This window comes from Xenopus tropicalis, chromosome 7 (genome assembly GCF_000004195.4).
Source record: "Xenopus tropicalis strain Nigerian chromosome 7, UCB_Xtro_10.0, whole genome shotgun sequence".
Lineage (NCBI taxonomy): Eukaryota > Metazoa > Chordata > Amphibia > Anura > Pipidae > Xenopus > Xenopus tropicalis.
The window spans coordinates 7,144,411-7,168,754 of NC_030683.2; the positions used below are offsets into that span (position 1 = coordinate 7,144,411).

Below are 24,344 nucleotides of genomic sequence, written 5' to 3' on the forward strand. Positions count from 1 at the left end.
TCCCTCTGCCATTTAACCTTTTATTCTTGTACCAACAAATGTATTTGTAGCTGTAATATTGGTGTGTAGGCGCCATCTCAGTGCCTTGTGCCTGAGTCTGAGCTTTCAGCCAGCGCTACACATTAGAACTGCTTTCAGCTAACCTATTGTTTCTCCTACTCCCATGTAACTGGAGGAGTCCCAAGCCGGACTTGGATTTCTTACTATTGAGTGCTATTCTGATACCTACTGGGAGCTGCTATCTTGCTCCCTTCCCATTGTTCTGCTGATCGGCTGCTGGGGGTGAGGGGGGGGATATCACTCAAACTTGCAGCGCAGCAGTAAAGTGTGCCTGAGTCTGAGCTTTCAGCCAGCGCTACACATTAGAACTGCTTTCAGCTAACCTATTGTTTCTCCTACTCCCATGTAACTGGAGGAGTCCCAAGCCGGACTTGGATTTCTTACTATTGAGTGCTATTCTGATACCTACTGGGAGCTGCTATCTTGCTCCCTTCCCATTGTTCTGCTGATCGGCTGCTGGGGGTGAGGGGGGGGGTGATATCACTCTAACTTGTAGCGCAGCAGTAAAGTCTGAGTGAAGTTTATCAGAGCACAGGTCACATGGCTGTGGCACCCTGGGAAATGAAGAATATGGCTAGCCCCATGGGAAAAACAGATTACAATGCAGGATTCTGCTGGAGAAGCTCTATTAACTGATGTCTCATGTAACAGAATAAGAATACCTGTCTGTAAGTGGAACCCACAAGGGTACAACGTTATAGTTACATGCCATGTGTCCCTGTAGCTTTAAACTCTTGTTACATAAGAATGTGTATAATGCCCTTACAATACATTCTGTCATCATAAATTTCGTAATACAATGGTGCACAATCCGCTGGATTCCTAATCTCGGCGCTGGTGATTAGTTTCAGCCGCAGATCCTAAAATTAAGAGGAACAGACAATAAGCAGCTGATAGTAATATAACATATAAGGGGGCCTTTTTTTCCCCACAATGCAGTGGTTTTTCCCAGAATGCATCCATTATTTTGGGTGCAAGGCAGGCAGTGAATTGTGTCACATATTCTCAAAGTCTGCCTGCTGGCATTTTTGGGGTTCACCAACATCAGTTCTGGTATTAGCTGTGCGCAGGGTGTCTGTGCCTGGTTCTTTAGGCGCAAGTGTGTTGTATGTATTGGCGTCTGAGGAAACCCTGGGGCTCCTGCCTGGTCAGGGGGCGGGGCTAGTTCAAGGGTTGGGTGCATCAATAGGCGTAGCGGAGCCCAATTTGGATCACAATGGAGGAAGGAGTGACTGGCGCCAAGCGCAACTATACGGAGATGTGAGGAACTGACTGTGGAGGGTAAGTTTACACCAGTGTCGGACTGGGGTGTCTGGAGCCCACCGGGGCTGCCCCCTCAGTCACGGACTCCTTAACATGCAGCACGTCTCCTCCAACCTACACCCCCCCCACACATGCCACATTGCATTCTTAGGGGGTTAGGACGGAGGGCCTAAGTTGGGATTGGGTCTGGGTTGGCAGGGCTCACTGGTTTCCCAGTCTGACCATGGTTTACACACTGAGGACATAAAAGAGCCTGGTACCTTAAAGAGACTGTAGACATCAACTTCCTCTCTGTTACGCCGTGATCGTCTATAGGGTCTGGAAAATCTGCTGTGACCCCCACATAGATCATCAGCATCCTGAAGGCGATGGTCATTGCCTCTGGATTCAGGGAAGAGACCACGGATCTAGAAAACACAGAGAAAGAGGAAGGTTACAAGCGATTGTTCTCCGTTCTAGAGTATTTACTGCTGCTGCTAAGTCCGTGTGATGTTCTACTCAGCAGTGTCCGGCATCCTCCCAATATTCCATAATTATATAGAGAGACTTTTTATATAATTGTATATAATTTACATGCAATTGCCAACTCACCAAAACTGGTCAAGGTTAAACCCATCTGGAGTTCCTAAATGTTTAGGTCTGGTCAATGATTTTACCTTGAAAACCTAAGCACTTATACAGATACTAAATAACTTATAAAACATGGGGCCAGGGAATGGGCACAGATCCAGCTTCTTATTTAATGTCCGGGCACACCCCATATCCGCACAGGCTCTGTCCAATTTCCAGCGAGCTTGGCCCCTGTTTGGGAACGTTCCGGCTAAACTGGAACTACTGGGAGAGATAAAGGGGAATTCATGAACTCAGCCACAAGTGTGTTTGCACCAAAATGGATGCAAATATGGTGCTTATGGATGACGGTCATGAAAAGACTTGCACTCCCTTTTATTCAGGGTGACACAGAGCCCTGTACCATAACACTCACCTTAGCCCAGGCTGTAAGTACATTGCTCCCTCTGTGCAGCGCCCCTGGGAAAGCTACATTAGGCAAATCATGTGGTATTTGTGTGTGTTGTAAGTGCTCACCCCTATCCCATTGCCGTACTGACCCTCAGGTTATGGGCGGTGACGATAAGAATCCATCTTACCTTATCGGCCGTCAGTTCTTTGTCAGGTTTCATTAACACCACAACTCTGATTCCACCACTCTCAGGCCACACAGGGACCGGCGGCTGCCTGGACTTGTAGGGAAACATCAGCTCCTGGGAGAACTTCATCTGGGGAGAAGCCAACTGATACCTGGGCCAGGGGGGCAAATCATTCATATTTAACCCTGACCCAGATATTTTAACACTTCCTTCTCCATTAAAACAAAACTATTACCCCTGTCCTGTCACCTGTCCACTCCCCCTACTTCCTACAGCAAACGTAACAACCCAGAGCCTCTGACTTCCGAACCAAAATGTGTTAAGAGCCCCACACAAACTAGAAAACCCTAATATCCCTATCCCTGTAATCTTGTTCCTTCAAACAGTAGGAATAAATACCATTGTAACCCTTTCTTGGCACACTCATTTATTTTGGGGCTATTGATGGCATGCACCATTAACCCTGTTAATGCCAGCACGCTGCCTTGGGGTTATCTTTGACCAGTCCCTCTCCTTTCTCCTAACCATATTAATAAACACTGCAAAACTCTGCACGCTTTTTCCCTCCACAATATTGGCCAAGAATACGCCCCTTTCTTTCACAAGTAACAGCTAAAACACTAATCCATGCCCTTATCCTTTCTCCGCTTAGATTACTGCAATCTCCTACTAACGGCCTCCCAGACTCCCACCTCTCTCCCCTGCCAATCCATCTTAAACTCTGCTGCCAGGATCCTCCTGCTCTCTCCTAAGAGGGATCTGCTCAGCCTCAATTAAGCTCCACTAGCATGGCTGCCTGTTCAGCAAAGGAGCTTACAGAATCCTCCTGCTAACATTCATATCCCCCCTTCGCCTCTGCTCTCACTCCATTCCCTCCACTGGTCTGGCGCCTGCACGTTCCTGGTCGTCTCTCAGCCCTCATAGAGCTCGTCCCTTACCACCATCCGACACCATACTGCGCTCATCCTTCGTCTTAACCCTTCTATCTAACTGCTCCTTACCTCTGGAACTCCTATCCCTGAATCCCGTCTGTAGGGGAAAACATCCACCCACTTCACTATAAGATAAAGCTCAGCTGTTTACCTTCTGGGGCACTAAAACATTATTTTGCCCATGTCCTGCGCTTAAGGGAAATGCCCATACCCTGATGCCTTCTTACCTTCCAGTTTGTGCCTGTATGGTTACCCAACCACTTAGAGGTTAAGATCTACGGGGCAGGGACCTCCTTCCTTTACTGTGTCTCATACTACATGGCACTTACTCCCTGTGCATTTATATATATTTATTGTATTTATTATATCACTTATCCTCCCTGTGTGTAATTCTGTATTCTGTAAGATTGTACAGCGCTTCGTACCCTTGTGGCACTATATAAATAAAGTTATACATACATATATTATTATTATTATTATTATTATTATTATTATTATTGTTATTATTATATTTGTATTCAATTAAAAATGTTATTATTATGTTTTGAATATTCTTTTTTTTTAAATTATTGTAAGTATTATCATGTTTTTAATATTATTTTTATGTAACTATTATTATTATTATTCCTTGAATGTTGTTTTTTTTCCAATTATTATTATTATGTTTTGAATATCATTTATATTCAATTATTAATTTTATTATTATGTTTTGAATATTTTTTTTCTTTCACTTATTTGTAGTAGGCAGCAGTATTATTAGTTAGTAGTATAAGTAGTATTATTATGTTTTTAAATATTAATTACATTTAGTTATTTGTATTATGATTATTATTATGATTATTAGTATTAGTATGTTTTGAATATTATTGTTATGTTATTATTATTATTATTATTATTATTATTATTATTATTATTATTATTATTATTAAGAAACTGAATACAAAGGGAAGGAATCAAATAAAAATGTTAACAAATAACATTTAAAATTGCCTTTCATTGAATATTAATATTTCTTATTATAACCCACCTTATTCCTAAAACACCTTTGTAGCTTGATCGTTGCTGAATCTGCCGCCATCTCCCCCCCAGGGAGTAAAATGTAGGTAAGAACTCGAAGAGTCGGAGAGACCGTCGGCGCTGAGATGGAGCTTGATGGAGACCTCACCCCTCAGGGCTGGAGAATGGGAAGAGAGAGAAGAGACAGCTTCAGTAACTGTTGGACTCAGAGCCAAGTGGGGCCCATCAGCTCTATATGGATATACCAGGCAGGGTACAGGAATGGGCAGGGTACAGGGGAATGGGCCAGGGTACAGGGAATGGGCAGGGTACAGGGAATGGGCAGGGTACAGGGAATGGGCAGGGTACAGGAATGGGCAGGGTTACAGGGAATGGGCAGGGTACAGGGAATGGGCAGGGGTACAGGAATGGGGCAGGGTACAGGGAATGGGCAGGGTACAGGGAATGGGCAAGGGTTTGCAAAGTGGCAATGGAAAAAGGAAAACACAAGAATTTCCCAACACATTGCGGCGTTTAATGGTGTTGGAGAGTTTTATTTGGTAAGATAAACAAAAATACACTCTCACCTTTACTGCCATTAGTTACTGGGATTTCAAAAGAGCCAGAATCCTTTATTGCCCTTTAGAAACTGCCTGAAAAATAGATTTTATAAATGTTCTTTTGAGCATCTCAGAAATGACTGTAGTGGGAATAAAGGGCAAATGTGACACATACAGACACCGTAATGGACCATTAATAGGAAGAAAGAAAAACAGAACAAGAAACCTGGAACCCCCATTCCAGACTGTAATGTATCCAGTAAATAAAAGAAATTCCCTCATTCCAGATGGAACTTCTTCAGTCAACTCTTATATGTCCTGAAACCAGGCAACTCCAGACTGCTGCATAAAACAGGGATCCCCAACCTTTTTTACTTGTGAGCCACATTCGGATGTAATAAGTGTTGGGGAGCCACACAAGCATGAAAAAAATATTTTGGGATGCCAAATAAGGGCTGTGATTGGCTATTTAGTAGCCACATGTGACTGCTGGCCTGCAGAAGGCTTTTCTTGGAGCAAAACTGTGTCTCTGGGCTTCCAAAACTTGCATCCAGGCCAGAAATATAAAAATGGCAGCAACATCCAAGGGGGTGGTGAGCAACATGTTGTCCCCAAGTCACTGGTTGGGGATCTCTGGCATAAAACATGGAAATCACCTATGACATTGTATTTAAACAAACCAAACCAAAGTTACACAGGTTACTACAGATTTTCTTGCAAATAAACTCAGTTCTCATCATGGATATACACAGAGACACAGCTCAGTAGTATTATTTGGCACAGACAGCCATAAGGAGAACATAATGAGGCGACCAACCAACAGCAATATATTATACCTCTGAGAGACCATCTCTGATACCTTTCCTATAATCCTATTGGAAAATCAGTGGTAACAAATATGGTGGCCCTGATGTGTCAGACTATTAATGGAGGAATTTCAGTATCAAACACAACCCAAGTCATATATTACAATAGTGGAGAGGGCAAGGGGTAAGGCATAAATATAGGCCCCATTTTGCATCCACAAAAATGCCAAACATTCAAAACACTCAGAAATGTGCCATTAAAAATATAATTAAATGAATAGATTTTGTGCAGGAATACATGAATAAAGTTTGCTCCATCTGTATCCCATGCACCTTATTTAATCCTCACTTGTTTAAAATAATGCGTTAGTGGCAACACCATAGCCGTGCTCATTACCAGGTAGTGTAACTCCATGTGCTTTGCCCCCTCTCCCAGCTCAGTGCCCTTGATAAGATATTCCACCCGGACCTCTTGTTGCCCCTGACATGGCAGCTCCCCCTTCTGGGCGTGGAGCTTTAGGAAACTCTTGCTGCGGGAATAGAAGCATTTGAGTCTAAGATTTGCTGAACTGTCTGTAGGAGTCTTGGCCTGTGGAGGGAACAAAATAAAACACAACTAGACAAACATAAGGGTTTCCTTGGATAATCATTCTTGCTTTCTAGTTGCGCTACTTGTTAGGGGCACTGGCACAAGCAGCAAGAGGGAGATCTGGGCATATTGTCTAGGCTGAAACTTCATTTTCTCCCCATGTTTTTTAAAGCTTCCTCCCCAGTCCAAAACCACCAGGGTACAGGGTATTGATTGGTTTTCATTCTACCACAAAATAAAACTTATTTTTTTGCAAGTTCCTTCCTTCTCATGAACAAACCGACATTACCGTTGCACTGCGCCGTACATACCTGCAGGTACATCTCTGCCTTCCACTCTGCTGTGTTCTCCAGCTTGAAGGGAGCGAGTCCTTTCTGATCTGTCTCCAAGGTCTGGTTCACCTTTCCGTCTCCGCTGGTGAGATACACTGGCTGGTTTGGGATGGGGGAGTCATCTACATCTACCACCCTCACCTGTAGGGCGGCAAGGTGTAACGTTAAGTCTTCTATATAGAACTTACCCACAAAATGTTTGCTTCTCAGAGCCCATATAACAGACCTTCTAACATGTGAGGATAAATATTGGGGTGTTCTATGTGATTCCCCCAATCCACACCAGGCACACCCAATAAACCCTGATACGTCACATTCTGCCTGAAATGATTTATGCTGAATATAAAAACGAGAGTCTTACTGTCCCGCTGTAGGGAATCCCAGGCTTATAAGCATCGTCAGCATCCAGGAAGGTCAGACTGATGAGTTGGGTTGAGATTTTGGATTCACCAGATGCAGAAAACTCAATTCCTGTGAGAGAGAGAGTTAAACTCTCCATGTTAAACTTGCTTTGTGTTAGTTCTTCAGAGCATTTGGGGCAAGATATTTAATCAGATTGTCTCTCCCAGTTTAACCTGTGTAAAATAGCCCCCACTTCTCTCTTATTGGCCCTGCTAAGTGTCACACGTTTAACGTGACAAAATTTGCATTTCGAGAATTTTCCTGCAAAGTGAAATGGGACAGATTCGCTCATCACTGGTAAAAATACCATAAAATCAAGATAGATGTTTAATTAAGAATTTGAAAAATGAAACTTGTTCTGCTTGGGAGTTCCATGGGCCCAGTGTGGCTCTCACCTGTCCTGTCTTCTGTAACTGAGCCCGTCCCCTCCACTCTCTTCACATAACTTCTCAACTGAAGACTGAGGTTAGAAGGCTTCACATCCAACATGGAGCAGCCGGACTGATTCAGCTGAGGGAGAGAAACTGGATTAAGGACAAGTTGTATTTCCCTGTAAGCCATATACAGGCTGGTCTGCTAAAACTGCCAACAATGTGACCTTTTCAAGTTTTTCCCTCAGGGACCATAAATATATTTTCCTAAGGGTAATATTGAGCATTTTCAACCCCAGTAGGTTTGTGTCTGTATTTAAGGGGGAGTAAAGTATATTGGGGTGATGGTTTCAATGGTGCAGGAAGGGCCAGAAGTAGTGATGGGCGAAATGTTTCGCCAGGCATGGATTCGCCGCAAATTTCTGTGTCTTGCCATTGGCGGATTGTTTTGCAAAATGGATGAGAAAATTTGCCGTAGAAAAATTTGGCGTGTGTCCAAAAATTGTTGCCCGCGTCAAAAGAATTGTCGTGGGCGTTAAAATAATCGTTGTGCATCAAAAGAATTGTCGCGGATAACAATTATTTTTTGATGTGCGTCATTTTCGCCATTTCTCAAATCTTTTGAAAGATTTGCGAATTTTTCGGGGACAGATTCGCTCATCACTAGCCAGAGGGTCAGTGCGGCCAATGTCATGGCAAAGATCTCAGATCCCAAATACTTCAGGGTACTGAGTTAAATAAGAGGAGCACTGCCCTTGGCAGGAACATTAGGCCCCTAACTTGATAAGAGCAACCATCCTCCAACTATGAGAAAACTACAGTTAGGGGCATAAGAAGAGGTCCTGATGGCCCCAACAGAAATATGTTTCTCGGTCACATACCCCACATGCAACATGACTAGGCCATAACATGGGAACCCCTCTGGGTGTGCCAATAATTATTACAAATGCTTCTTATTTTCAAATTCCCATGAAGACAACGCTAGGGTCCATCAAACTAGCTTCACTTTCTGGCCTAACACCAGAACTTACTGGTCATAAGTGTCTCCAACATCCCCTGACCCCCTGACTAGAACATATTCTTTCCATATAATATAATAATATAATAATATATATAATATAATAACATCCGCTGCATGTTTCCTCACCTTCCCACTGAAATCAGCACACAGATCTTGTTGCCGTACCCACCATGAGTATCTGTAAAACTTCCCGCACACCTTGACCTTATAGGTTCCCTGCACTGGTTTCCCATAAGTGTACCTGCAGGAAGAAACACAAAACCCTTTCACAATAAAGTCCAACTATCCTTTTAAAAGAATGCATAAATATCTCAATATCTAGGAAACAGACTCCTTGTGAATTTTGCATCCAGATATTACTCATACCTTGGCACTGCCCCTATCTTACTAGAAGTCATTAACTTTAAATATGGCAAGAGCTTGAATTGGGTGGGGCTACTTGTGGCGCTGCCCATAAATATTCCAGTTATTAAATCAGGTCTGGTTTCATTTAAAACTGGACTTTCTCTAGTAGAGGTTAGTAGGGGATGCTGGGAATGTCCTATAGGCTAATTCTGATGAAAATTAGGATACATGGTGTCCCAGGTACCAGTGGAAAAAGAGTGAGTGACTGTGAAGACAATAGTTCTCATTCTTCTTTGCATTATATCCATGGCTTTCTTTCCCCAGCCACACTTAGGCGGACACTTTATTACTGTATATACAGTATATTGTTAGTAAGCTTGAATACAGTTTAGGGCGGTTTCTGCAAAGGAAGCAAACTATGTTGAATTTCCCAGCTGTGAGTGTATTGGGCAATCCAAGAATTTCCCCAGATCTCACCTGGCACAGATCTTAACAGGGATTGGTCAGAGTTAAATGCAATAACTCTTGGGAGTTGAGTGTGACCTCAAATCTGGGCAGAACTGTGGAAATAAATGGTATAACCGTGAGAATAAAGTAAAATTGTATGTGAGATAAGGTTGGGCTGGTCCTTACCGTATTCTTCCACACTGAAGCCATGGACAGTGTCCTTTACACGAATGGAATATTCTCCTAATGAGGGCTCGGAAGAGAGGGGCAGTGAGAGCTCAGCGATTCCTTGCTGGAGACTCACGTTCAGCCACTGGCCAATACGGTTCTTCCCTGGGTCCTTGAGGGAACAGCAAATCATCATTCATCTCTAGTCTTTGTAGAAGCCACTTTCATGTAGCACCTCATTCATGTAAGGGCAGTGTCTACTGTAACGTACGTCTACTAACTGGCCCCAACGTCTGGTCTCACTGCAAACATGGAACTCGGACAAGAGATGATCATCTCCAGCACCATGAGTGGGGCACGTGTTTACCTGAGAACCTCAACTAGGGTCATATTTATTGATTATAATAAATTATTTTAATTTAAATTATTCATATATTAAAATCAGTCATTTCTCCTGACCTTTTCCTTAGGTAAATTTTAATTTCTCTGGCATTTACCATTGTTGGCCTTGATTACTAGGAGTGAGAAGGTGCAGAGTTCAAAAACCACTGCAATTTTTTGCGTTTCTTCCTACAATCCAGTGTTTTCAAGTTTCTAGTATTTTTGCTCCAAGAGAGCTAGGGGCAAATTGTGTGTGGGTTGGTGCAGTATCAATATGGGCGCCACTTGGATGTATTGTGTGGGTTCTTGTACATGAACTGTAGCTATCATCCATACAAAACATGCCCCAAAATGCAGGCAGGGAAAAGCTGATCCGCTTCCATCCTTCTTACAAGTGCGCTCATACATGGAATGGACTACAGGAAGGGAATGTACAAATATGAATCTTCACACCCAAATTCCCTCCTTGTGTGCTCACAGGCTGACAATGTGTCTGTCCTTGTAAGGATCTGGATCTGCAGCCAGATATACAGCCCTATGTGCCACTAGCCCAGTATGTATTGTATTGTGCATACCTGTAATGTGATGGCTGGCAACTGCAAGAAAGAGAAAAAAAAGAGCATATTACAATTATTCTTCAATAACTAATATTTCCAGTGTTTTTGTGACCTGCACAGTCTGTGACTCACTGTTACCTGTACTGCCTGCCCCTCCCACTATTACCTGCACTGCCTGCCCCTCCCACTATTACCTGCACTGCCTGCCCCTCCCACTATTACCTGCACTGCCTGCCCCTCCCACTATTACCTGCACTGCCTGCCCCTCCCACTATTACCTGCACTGCCCTGCCCCTCCCCACTATTACCTGCACTGCCTGCCCCTCCCACTATTACCTGTACTGCCTGCCACTCCCACTATTACCTGTACTGCCTGCCCCTCCCACTATTACCTGCACTGCCTGCCCCTCCCACTATTACCTGCACTGCCTGCCCCTCCCACTATTACCTGCACTGTCTGCCCCTCCCACTATTACCTGCACTGCCTGCCCCTCCCACTATTACCTGCACTGCCTGCCCCTCCCACTATAACCTGCACTGCCTGCCTCTCCCACTATTACCTGCACTGCCTACCCCTCCCACTATTACCTGCACTGCCTGCCCCTCCCACTATTACCTGCACTGCCTGCCCCTCCCACTATTACCTGCACTGCCTGCCCCCACTACTATGTGCACTGCCTGCCCTCCCACTAAAACCTGCACTGCCTGCCCCTCCCACTATAACCTGCACTGCCTGCCCCTCCCACTATTACCTGTACTGCCTGCCACTCCACTATTACCTACACTGCCTGCCACTCCCACTATTACCTGCACTGCCTGCCACTCCCACTATTACCTGCACTGCCTGCCACTCCCACTATTACCTGCACTGCCTGCCACTCCCACTATTACCTGCACTGCCTGCCACTCCCACTATTACCTGCACTGCCTGCCACTCCCACTATTACCTGCACTGGCCTGCCACTCCCACTATTACCTGCACTGCCTGCCAATCCCACTATTACCTGCACTGCCTGCCACTCCCACTATTACCTGCACTGCCTGCCACTCCCACTATTACCTCTTTGAGTGCAGTTGTTACCGGATCTTTAGGTCACTATTAATCCTGTTCTTACCAGACTTTTTCCTGGTTGGAGGTTTTCTTTAAGGGAAACCACTCGGAATCTCACTGCAAAGAAAATGTCAAAATAAATCTCTGCCCACATTTCTTTTATGTCATTTTGTCTTGTGTTTGGGATCAGTTTCCTCCTAAAGATGAATTTCCATCCAAGCTTCACATTTGTTGAATTGAACTTGGTTCCATCAAACGACAACAAAATGGCCGCATTGCCGCTGGCTCCCTTGTGCTTTGTGCAGTAGTTGCAGTTACAACAGACAAAGATGGAGTTAGAAAATGTGTGTTTTATCATTTCCAACTACCTATTAACCTGTTGTATTCATGATAGTTACCCTTTAGCTCACTCTGCTCACAAAATGCAGATCATAGCGAGTATGAAGTTATATAGAGATCCGCCATATTGCACCGTGCCAATAGATGGGTAAGATATTGGGCCAACTCTGAGCCCAGAAGCCTTTTCAGAGATAATATTTTGTGACATTTAGAATGAAAGTGACCTGTTGTGACTCTTGGCTAGAATGTCCATGGATTTCATATCCATTAAGAAGGCTGTTATGTCCTGTTGGAATCTTATGAAGCAAAGGAATTGTAGTGAAACCAAATTTACCGGTAACCGTGCCTGGATACATGAAGTGGGCACCATATTGAGTGTGTGATTGGTGGACAAGGGTAAGAGAGAATCAGATAAATACAAAGACAATATTTAGTTACTCATGGCTATGTATTCCAGTAAGCCCAACAATAGTCTGTAGGAATCTCCCCCCATGGTAGGTTACCTGTCTGGCCTGGTTTGTATACAGCTTTGTCCGTCTGAACAAAAACACTGGTTCTTGCTCTCTTCACCAGAACTTTACTGCTGTTGCTTATTGTCTCCCCTCCACTCTCAATGGCAACCTGCATGGTGGCCACTTCTTCATTCCCATCAGAGGGAGGCGGCACCTGAATTAGACAAATGGGATTAAATTGCTGTTATTATTAAACTTTCTATACTAAATCCCATCTTCTAGAAAGATAACGAGAGGTTAAAAGTATCAGGCGCATTTAGGAAGCAAGTGCAAAGGGAAAGTTGCACAATTTGGATGCATTTGGCCAAAAATACGTAACAAAGGGGAAAGACTGGACCCTGAACCACATATTTATGGAGGGGATTGTCTATGCCAACCACAGACAAGATTGGCATTGGCAAAAATTCAAGATTTTACCCTCAGCATTAATGGTCATGAAGAGACACAGTACAGTACCTGTACTTGATCCCAACTAAGATATAATTACCCCTTATTGGGGGCAAAACAGCCCTATTGGGTTTATTTAATGGTTAAATGATTCCCTTTTCTCTGTAATAATAAACAGTACCTGTACTTGATCCCAACTAAGATATAATTACCCCTTATTGGGGGCAGAACAGCCCTATTGGGTTTATTTAATGGTTAAATGATTCCCTTTTCTCTGTAATAATAAAACAGTACCTGTACTTGATCCCAACTAAGATATAATTACCCCTTATTGGGGGCAAAACAGCCCTATTGGGTTTATTTAATGGTTAAATGATTCCCTTTTCTCTGTAATAATAAAACAGTACCTGTACTTGATCCCAACTAAGATATAATTACCCCTTATTGGGGGCAGAACAGCCCTATTGGGTTTATTTAATGGTTAAATGATTCCCTTTTCTCTGTAATAATAAAAGAGTACCTGTACTTGATCCCAACTAAGATATAATTACCCCTTATTGGGGGCAGAACAGCCCTATTGGGTTTATTTAATGGTTAAATGATTCCCTTTTCTCTGTAATAATAAAACAGTACCTGTACTTGATCCCAACTAAGATATAATTACCCCTTATTGGGGCAGAACAGCCCTATTGGGTTTAATTTTTGTTTACATTTTTTAGTAGACAAGATATAGAGATCCAAATTACAAAAAGAAACCTTTTCAAAAGCCTGAGAATTCTGGATAATAGGTCCCATACCGGTATAAAGTTACCTTAAGATTTACTAAACCAAAAATAAAGACCAGGGGCACTACTCTAGTTTTAAAATACACATAGAGCCTGGAAAGCCCCCAAAAAAGGTGGTGCTTAGGTCACAACATAAAAAATAGCAAAACACAAATATTTGCCTCTAAAATAAACCAAAAAGAGCCCCTATTACCAAAGCATTTCCACATATAAAGATTCTGTGACACAGTTTAGTGAACTGGTATTTACTTTCCTGTAGTGAGGGTTCATAACTGATTCACTAAATGCCTCTTCCAAAGAACACACTTCAAAAATATTTACCCCTGAGTGCCCCCTGATCCTCACCCACGTAGTAAGAGATGGACAAACAGACATTTGCACAACTTCTGGCTCTTTATCAAGTGAAAAATATACCAAAATCTTCTGTACAAAGCAAATGTTCAGGATGAGCAAAAGACTGATTGCAAGATGCCTATAATGGGCCGACGCTGTAGCGCTGTTACAGGGAGCCCCCAATGATGGCTTTAATCATAAATCACAGATCATTTAGCCCCGACAGGCAGGACACACAGATGCAGCCGGCAAGTTTTCACATTCTGTCTCACCATGTCCAGACACCATTTTTTGAGTGTTAAATCCTGCCATTAGATGGTGCTAGAGTGCAAAGACTTGCCAGCAAAACAGAATAGATAACGCCATAGACTCTGCGCCACCTGGTTGTGAATTTTGTTCCTCCCCTGTGTTAACTGGAAAAGACATAACTTGCCGACATGGTAAAGGGGCTTGGCTGCATCTGTACCTCGTTCTGGCACAGCAACACATGCACCAAGGACTGGGGAAGTGTAAAGGCTAACTAAAGCTGGTGTCATGGACTTTGCTTTGCAGTATATGGGCTGCCATTCCATGCAGAGTACCTCAAATGTAACACAGCTGAAGTAGGATTTCTGCTCTGATGCCTTCTCCAGCACCGTTGTGTTACGTTTGCCCATCTCCAGGGTGATCTGTATCCTGCTGCCTCCATCTGCCCCCTCCAGGTGCACACAGGCTTGTTCCGAATGGGGGGAGACCATCTCTGAGGGGAAGATGACTGCATATTGCCTGTGGGAGGGTCAGAAGTTATAGGGATTCTGTCAGGATTTTATGGGGCACTTTTTATTTCTAAATGACACTGTTACACAGCAAATAATTCCCTCTGCCATTAAACCTTTTATTCTTGTACCAACAAATGTATTTGTAGCTGCAATATTGGTGTGTAGGCGCCATCTCAGTGCCTTGTGCCTGAGTCTGAGCTTTCAGCCAGCGCTACACATTAGAACTGCTTTCAGCTAACCTATTGTTTCTCCTACTCCCATGTAACTGGAGGAGTCCCAAGCCGGACTTTGATTTCTTACTATTGAGTGCTATTCTGATACCTACTGGGAGCTGCTATCTTGCTCCCTTCCCATTGTTCTGCTGATTGGCTGCTGGGGGTGAGGGGGGGATATCACTCCAACTTGCATCGCAGCAGTAAAGTGAGACTGAAGTTTATCAGAGCACAGGTCACATGAAGAATATGGCTAGCCCCATGGGAAAAACAGATTACAATGCAGGATTCTGCCGGAGAAGCTCTATTAACTGATGGGTTTCCCATGAGCCCCTTCTCCCTCAGGTACAGTGCACACAAAGCATCATTACATATACATACAGTACCCAGATACAGACTAACAGTGCAGAAAGGTGCAATACATTGTATATCACATTGGGAACCAAAGAGCCATTTACAACACAAGACATGCAGTTTTGTTCCATACACTACAGACTCATAGCCAACTCCATAGAGATACTCACAGCTTTGCCCCCAGTGCCCCAGAGAGCTGCAGCAGGAGGAGCCCCACATGGAGGGCCCTTAGCAGCATTGTGTCTGTAGCTCCGTGCTGTCTGTCCTTCTGGGCCCCCAAACGGCACCGTTCTACTTAAACACCCAGCCCACCCACGTTCCAACACAACTCACTGTCACACACAGGGTGAGCAATGACTGCAGAATGGGAAGCGAGTGTTGGACTGGCCGGGTCAAGGTAATGAGTGGGGACATGGGGGGGGGGAGCGGCCAAAATAAACAGAGCTGTGTTATTGCCCTCCTTGTGTACTAAAGGTATCTGTGCAGCACAATAAGCTGGTACAGGTATGGGATCTCTTATCCGAAAATCCGTTATCCAGAAAGTTCCGAATTACGGAAAGACCATCTCCCATAGACTCCATTATAAGCAAATAATTCTAATTTTAAAAAATGATTCCCTTTTCTCTGTAATAATAAAACAGTACCTGTACTTGATCCCAACTAAGATATAATTACCCCTTATTGGGGGCAGAACAGCCCTATTGGGTTTATTTAATGGTTAAATGATTCCCTTTTCTCTGTAATAATAAAACAGTACCTGTACTTGATCCCAACTAAGATATAATTACCCCTTATTGGGGGCAGAACAGCCCTATTGGGTTTATTTAATGGTTAAATGATTCCCTTTTCTCTGTAATAATAAAACAGTACCTGTACTTGATCCCAACTAAGATATAATTACCCCTTATTGGGGCAGAACAGCCCTATTGGGTTTATTTAATGGTTAAATGATTCCCTTTTCTCTGTAATAATAAAACAGTACCTGTACTTGATCCCAACTAAGATATAATTACCCCTTATTGGGGGCAGAACAGCCCTATTGGGTTTATTTAATGGTTAAATGATTCCCTTTTCTCTGTAATAATAAAACAGTACCTGTACTTGATCCCAACTAAGATATAATTACCCCTTATTGGGGGCAGAACAGCCCTATTGGGTTTATTTAATGGTTAAATGATTCCCTTTTCTCTGTAATAATAAAACAGTACCTGTACTTGATCCCAACTAAGATATAATTACCCCTTATTGGGGGCAGAACAGCCCTATTGGGTTTATTTAATGGTTAAATGATTCCCTTTTCTCTGTAATAATAAAACAGTACCTGTACTTGATCCCAACTAAGATATAATGAATCCTTACTGGAGGCAAAAAAATCCAACTGGATTTATTCAATATTTACATGATTTTTAGCAAATTTAAGTTATGGAGATCCAAATTACGGAAAGATCCCTTATCCAGAAAACCCTAGGTCCTGAGCATTCTGGATAACAGGTCCCATACCTGTACTAACTAGGGAGAATAGGCACAAGATAAGGATTTTACACAATAATCAGTTCATATAATCTGTAGATAAAGTGAGGGAATAGGGAATAGTGCCTTCCTCCATCTGCAAAGCCTCCCCTCCCTCTAGGGAAAGTAAATAGGAAATCATTTTCCCACCAGGCATTTCCCAGCGGCGGATTTCTTTGCAAAACTGTGGCAAGAAGCATTCTTGACACCGATAAGGGGTAATTATATCTTAGTTGGGATCAAGTACAGGTACTGTTTTATTATTACAGAGAAAAGGGAATCATTTAACCATTAAATAAACCCAATAGGGCTGTTCTGCCCCAATAAGGGGTAATTATATCTTAGTTGGGATCAAGTACAGGTACTGTTTTATTATTACAGAGAAAAGGGAATCATTTAACCATGAAATAAACCCAATAGGGCTGTTCTGCCCCAATAAGGGGTAATTATATCTTAGTTGGGATCAAGTACAGGTACTGTTTTATTATTACAGAGAAAAGGGAATCATTTAACCATGAAATAAACCCAATAGGGCTGTTCTGCCCCCAATAAGGGGTAATTATATCTTAGTTGGGATCAAGTACAGGTACTGTTTTATTATTACAGAGAAAAGGGAATCATTTAACCATGAAATAAACCCAATAGGGCTGTTCTGCCCCAATAAGGGGTAATTATATCTTAGTTGGGATCAAGTACAGGTACTGTTTTATTATTACAGAGAAAAGGGAATCATTTAACCATGAAATAAACCCAATAGGGCTGTTCTGCCCCAATAAGGGGTAATTATATCTTAGTTGGGATCAAGTACAGGTACTGTTTTATTATTACAGAGAAAAAGGGAATGATTTTTAGAAATTGGAATTATTTCCTTAAAATGGAGTCTGTGGGAGATGGCCTTTCCATACTTCTGGTTAATGGGTTTCCGGATAAAGGATCTCAAACCTGTACAACATTTGTGGTGCTTTCTTTGTTTTGTGTCATAACCGTGCTGCTAGTCATTAACCAGAGCCATTAGTAATCACAGGCCCATACTATTAAAGGAAAACTATACCCCCATATAAAATATATTGCATAAACAGCTCATATGTAAAACCCCGCTTCATCTAAATAAACCATTTTCATATAAATATACTTGTTTAGCAGTATGTGCCATTGGGTAATCCTAAATAGGAAACTGCCATTTTAAGTACTAAGGGCCGCCCCCTGGGATCATAGGAGTCACAGTGCACACAAACAAGCCAAGGCACACATACATGCTAGGCCCCATCAGCCAATGAATGGGCAGAGTTCTGCCTTTTGCCCCCACACTACTTCCTGTTACAGTTAGAGCTGCATCACTTCCTGTCAGCTGATCTCTGAGGGGGCACACAGCCCATCACTAAATGGCGGCTCAAGGGAAAGGATGTAAAAGGGCAATATTTACTGATATATATATTCCAGTTTGGGGAGATTCTTTAATAGGCCACTTAACATAATATAAACTGTCTGTTGGTTACGTATTCATTCTGTTACTAAAGCAGCAAGACCCAGTGGCGACCGTCGGCATACATTGGGTTTGTACCCACTTATAGTAAAAGAGACAGATGTTTCTATTGATGACCACAAGAGAGCGCTGTATATTAAGGGATTTAAACATTTGCATTTGTGATGCTGATGTTTTAAAGGAGAAGGAAAGTCACAATGACAAAGTGTTCGGCACCCCCAGTGATTGTTATTGCTCACCTTAAACCCCGGTCGGGTGTGTGCAACAGAGTGGGGGGTGCCTAACATTTGGTACCCCCAGTGATTTTTACCTTTCCTTCTCCTTTACCCAGGTCTTGTTACCCATAGCAACCAAGCTGATGACCAGTAAATGCTACCTGCTCACTGGCTGCTGTAACAATACTTAAATATTTTAATTTATTTGTAAAATTATTGCCCCCATGAGTGCAAACAAGGATTACAGATTAAAAATGGGATCAGGGGGCTCTGCTTAAAAGAGATTACAATTTAAAGGGCATATATTACAGAGCAGTACCAGTCAACATGTCTGTCGTCCAACCTCGGGTCAATAAGTCCAATTTGGTCTTCAAAAGTGCCCAATTTGTTTTTGTCCCTCAGAAAGATTACATTGGATACCCATATTGTAAACTGCTTATCAGGAGCAAATAGCCCTCAGCATTAAGGATGAAGACACACAGAGCTACTAGTAGCAGCTACATGTCATGGCTACAGAAGCAGACGATGCTGATCATTTACGGATAATTGTCCCTACGTGTGTTTAGCAGAGGCAATTCTCAGTGTTGTCTATGGCAGGGGATTTTCTGGTCTGATGATATATTTTTTTAAGGTATACATAATAGATCTTCTGAGCAAAGTCCTGAAGGTATCCATAATAGATCTTCTGAGCAAAGTTCCTTCTGTCTCACTAGAATGAGATGATATTTCTCAGTAGACCCCAATGTAGTTCACAATCCGGGTACAGATGCCCTATGATGACAATTAGACAAAATCTAGGGTCTACAGCAGTGATCTCCAACCACAAGAGAGCGCTGGGATGTTGCTCCCAGTGGCCTCAAAGCAGGGGATTATTTTTGAATTATGGAAATTTGGTTGCATAAATCCCAAGATGTACTGCCAAACAGAGCCTCGTGTAGGCTGCCAGTCCACATAGGGGCTACCAAATCACAAATCAGAGCCCCTATTTATAACTCCAGGAACATGTTTCATGCTTGTGTTGCTCTTCAACGCTTTTTACATTTAAATGTGGCTCACAGGTAAAAAAGGTTGGGGATCCCTGGTCTAGAGGACCCTGGTACATGACAATTCCTAGAGGTGTGTGAAGCCAATGTCCCACTCTGACCGACAAACAGAAGCTGCACACATACAAATAAGCACTCTTGGTTGCATTCATTCATAATATCCTAATAATGAATCTGCCATAAACATTGACATTCTCCACCACTGTGAGAAGCACATTTTGATGTCTGTATAGGGTTCAATCAGACCAGTGCATAAAGCCATGGATAGTGTCCTCATACTATGGCTTTATACAGTCTCCTGTGGCTCTCAGGCTACTTGGGTAACAAAAAAGGGCAACGATACAATCATTTGGCATCATGAACACATGAAGAGATCCTTTAGGTTAGGTATCCCCAACCTTTTTTTACTCATGGACCACAATTAAATATAAAAAGAGTTGGTGAGCAACACAGGCATGTAAAGGGTTCATAGGAGTGCAAAATATGGGCTGTGATTGCCCCTATGTGGACTAATAATATTGAGGAGGCTCTGTTTGGCAGAACACCCAAGACTTATGCAACCAAAACTTGCCTCCGAGCCAGGAATTCAAAAATAACAACCTGCTTTGAGACCACTTGGAGCAACATCCAATGGGTTAGTGAGCAACATGGTGCTCGCAAGCTACTGGTTGGGGGATCACTGCTTTAAGTGTGGGTCCATTTTTATCTTGGCTTATAGGTATTGCAGACATGGAATGAATTTCTTCTAGTTGTGCTGCTCCTCAACCCTATGGTACTTGTGCTGCTCCTCAACCCTATGGTACTTGTGCTGCTCCTCAACCCTATGGTACTTGTGCCGCTTCTCAACCCTATGGTACTTGTGCTGCTCTTCAACCCTATGGTACTTGTGCCGCTTCTCAACCCTATGGTACTTGTGCTGCTCTTCAACCCTATGGAACGTGTGCTGCTCCTCAACCCTATGGTACTTGTGCTGCTCCACAACCCTATGGCACTTGTGCTGCTCCTCAACCCTATGGTACTTGTGCTGCTCCTCAACCCTATGGTACTTGTGCTGCTCCTCAACCCTATGGCACTTATGCTGCTCTTCAACCCATTGGTACTTGTGTTGCTCCTCAACCCTATGGTACTTGTGCTGCTCCTCAACCCTGATAGAGGTTAAGGTACTTGTGCTGCTCTTCAACCCTATGGTACTTGTGTTGCTCCTCAACCCTATGGTACTTGTGCTGCTCCTCAACCTATGGTACTTGTGCTGCTCCTCAACCCTATGGTACTTGTGTTGCTCCTCAACCCTATGGTACTTGTGCTGCTCCTCAACCCTATGGTACTTGTGCTGCTCCTCAACCCTATGGTACTTGTGCTGCTCCTCAACCCTATGGTACTTGTGCTGCTCTTCAACCCTATGGTACTTCTGCTGCTCTTCAACTCCTCTAGTGTAAATGAACAAACACACACAGAAAAAATGTTTACCAACATCATACAAGGTTACTAGTATTAGTGTGTATCATAATGTGTTGACCCGAGGCTTTGGTCACTGTTTTTTGCCTTCAACTACAAGAATATGGAGCTACTACTATGGAACACATGGAGCTACTTCATAGCAGCTACTTGTTGTGGCTACTAAACTCCAGAAAATCCCCTGCCATAGAAAATACTGAGAATTGCCTCTGCTAAACACACGTAGAGACAGTTATAAGTTAATGATCAGCATTGTCTGTTTTAGTAGCTATGACATGTAGCTGCTTCTAGTAGCTCCATGTGTCTTCGCCCTAAAGCGCATAATGTGAGTATAATAGAGAGTCAATACATGGTGATGTTCATGGATTGTCATTGGTGACGTGAATGGAGAAATAGTTCCTTCCAAACATTTCCCAGCACTCACCCTACCCACACACCAAAGTCACTGCCCATTTTCTTGTTTATAAGCACAGCAAGAGGTTAATTAACAAAGTGGAAAGCCTTCATCACCCTAGCTCACTTACAGGTGTCCAAACAAACAGTGTTTCTCACAATGCAGATGAAGTTTGTTCATGGCCCAAGGCTTGTTGTGACAGTAACTCCTTAGTTAATCCAAGTACAACACCTGTGTGGCAGCAACTGTTATTGGTTTCCATTGTTTTGGCCTCCAGCTGCTCTCATTGGCTTCTTACTGTTTTATTGCCAGGACCTTTCCTGGGAATCACGGTGATGATCCCAGTCCCAGTTTGTAGACTGTTATGTTTTTGGGTAAGACTCCCCCACGTGCCCCTATTGCAATGGGGAACAGACATGTTGGGGAAGCACTGGCAGAACAACATTGTTTTGTTAGTATTTGGGGTTAAAAGAATGAAAGTTAAAGACTTGTTGATGGGAAGGGACATGATGCTACACATGGAACCAACCCAACTCAAGGCGGCATTTGATGCAATACTGTAGGAGTATCATTGAGAAATCTACAGATATCCGATGAGTCAGAACCAGTAGGATGAACATGTGGTTTCAGTCATGACCATGTGGCATCAACATATTAAGAACAAAATGATACATCTGATTTAAAAGACCTGACTAAGCCTGACTCTTAGTTTGGGTTTAAACATAGTTACTGCACTCTGCATGCACATCTTTTTTTAAGGGTTTCATACTTCAAAATTGTGATTTATTTACATATAAACATAGTAACATAGTAAGTTAGGTTGAAAAAAGACACAAGTCCATCAAGTTCAAACTTATTTTTCTATATACAGTATAACCTGCCTAACTGCTAGTTGATCCAGAGAAAGGCAAAAACCCCATCTGAAGCCTCATTAATTTGTCTGACTACAAGATGTCAATGGGACCAGTCCCTGAATCAGCTTCTACTAAGAGCTATCGCCCCTACCCCTGTATTCTCTCACTTGCTAAATACCACCCAACCCTTAACTTTCCCCATAACTGAGACTTTCCATGCCCTTTACCAGATTAGTTGCCCTTCTCTGGACCCTCTCTAACTCAATAATGTCCTCTTTGAGCACTGGAGACCAAAACTGAACAGCATATTCTAGATGGGGCCTTACCAGCACTCTATAAAGGGGAAGAATAACCCCCCTCCTGTGAATCTATACCCCTTTTAATACAGCTCAATACCCTGTTTGCCCTACAGCTGCTGCCTGGCATTGCTTGCTACAGCCAAGTTTATTATCTACAAGGCTCCAAGGTCCTTCTGCTTTATTGAGCTGCCTAGTTCAGTCCCATTAAGGGTATAAGTGGGGGCATATCTTTACATCCCAGGTGCATGACCTTACATTTATCCACATTAAACCTCATCTGCCACTTAGCCGCCCAGATTGCCAGTTTGTCCTGCTGCACATACTTTATGTGAAAATATGGAAATTGGTAGTGATTTCCTGCTGATTCCTCCATACTCCTGGGCGGCCCACCGGCCTCTGAGTCTTTCTTTTATGTCCCAACTTGGGTTTGATTGATTGATATGCAGGACTTTATAGAAATAGGAAGCTAAAAGATAATTACATTTGATATTATGAGTTCAATATGCCTTATCTGGATAGTTTTAACCATCATTTAGCACCATCTTCTTTATTTCATGCTTAAGAACATTTTATTGGTCCAATTGTCTGTTTTTTTAAATAAACTTGCCCCACATAGTGATAAATGGTTGGTGACAAGTGGTTGTTCCCCTTCATTGACCTTTATGTTAGATCCTTTCTCTATAGTATAACTGACATTGGACTGTAGTTGATCTCTAACTGAAGTGACTACCATTGGTGTGTAAGGGTAAATCACTGGTTAGTGCAAAAATGAGGGGGTCTGAACCCCCAACCTTCACAATCACTCAGCACTAGGCCTACATTATCTGGGCCAATCTAGCTGTGCTTCCCACCTCTGTGGTCCAATGTCTTGTTCTTGTTATATGGACACTGGGCCAAACAAAGGAGTATTCTGTTGGTCAGTACATATATAGGGGCTTGAGGTTCTTTCTCTCCTCAACTTTAGAAAACACCCCATGATGCAGAGAATTAAACCATATTAACTATTCCTGCTTTGAAAAAAAAATACTTTTAGACACTCATGTTTGGACCCTTGGCAGGACAACCTGTGATCTTTGGTGCCCAACTGGACTGTCTGCAAGGGGATCCCATATCAACACCAAGGGGGAACTGGAATGTGTATCAGGAGTCAGATACATACAGCTGGGAAGTATTTCCAACACACAGTTTGTGTTCACTTTTTCAGAGAGGGGAAACTTTGCAGGTTGAGGTTTGTGCACTTTATCTACAGATTATTATCTTGTGTCTATTCTCCCTAGTTGTAAGGGTTAATCTCTTTAACTCCGTCTGTGCTTCTCTGCACTATATCTAAGCAGTCACGAACCGGTTCGATTGAATCTGTGCGTCGGCGAAACATCTGATATCGTCTGCGCATGTGCGCTGATCAGGGAACTTGTACAAACGATACAACCAGTATGTGTATTGCAAACAAGTTCAAATTTATTTTGTTTTGAAATTACTTATATAGTAGATAGAAAAACACATCCCAATATGCTTACGTATCATGGGTGGGTACATATGCCTTGCAATTATTAGTAGAAATACAGAAATTATTTAATTAGCTGCTGAAGCTTTATTATGATCTCTTAGCCTTGAATATTAGCTGAGATAATCAAGGCCGGAGCAACTTGGACAAGGAACAAGATAATGAGGATAATCATAACAACTGAAGTAATACATACACAGGTCTTCATGATTCAAAACAAAATTGTGTAAATTCAGCATTTAGCAATTTAAACCCTATCACTAGTTAGTACCAGCTTATTGCTGCTGCACAGAAACCTTTAGTACACAAGGAGGGCAATAACACAGCTCTGTTTATTTTGGCCGCTCCCCCCCCCCATGGCCCCACTCATTACCTTGACCCGGCCAGTCCAACACTCGCTTCCCATTCTGCAGTCATTGCTCACCCTGTGTGTGACAGTGAGTTGTGTTGGAACGTGGGTGGGCTGGGTGTTTAAGTAG

At 42.8% G+C, this 24,344-nt stretch overlaps 1 pseudogene; it reads right to left on the reverse strand.

Moving 5' to 3' along the window:
* LOC100494685 overlaps nt 1-15,403 on the reverse strand; it is a 36,494-nt pseudogene extending 21,091 nt beyond the window's left edge.
* Nucleotides 15,404-24,344: the final 8,941 nt, after the last annotated feature.